Genomic DNA, 360 nt, shown 5'->3' on the forward strand with positions numbered 1-360 from the left:
TCTGTCCACTTACAAGAACTACTATAAGGAAGCAACAAAGCTATGTGTAATGAAATGTGTCAGTGTACAGAATTGGAAAAATTTAACATCTTTAGTTAAGCACTTAAATAAGAAATAGCCTAAAGAAAAATAAAGACTCACACATGCCACCTATTTCAACTACAAAGCAAAATGCTCTCATTGTGGCTGAAAGAAAATAATTTAATATTCATGATCAGTTTATCAGAGTATAACTCCAAGGAATGATTATGCTCATAAATAAATGAAAAATTTTTCCAAAGATTTATAACTAAGATGTACAACATATAAAATCAAACTGTAGAACTAGCTCAAAGCAAATAGAGTCCAATGGTTCTTTTA

This window comes from Sturnira hondurensis, unplaced genomic scaffold (assembly GCF_014824575.4).
Source record: "Sturnira hondurensis isolate 20B ecotype Veracruz unplaced genomic scaffold, ASM1482457v3 Scaffold0005279, whole genome shotgun sequence".
Taxonomy (NCBI): Eukaryota; Metazoa; Chordata; class Mammalia; order Chiroptera; family Phyllostomidae; genus Sturnira; species Sturnira hondurensis.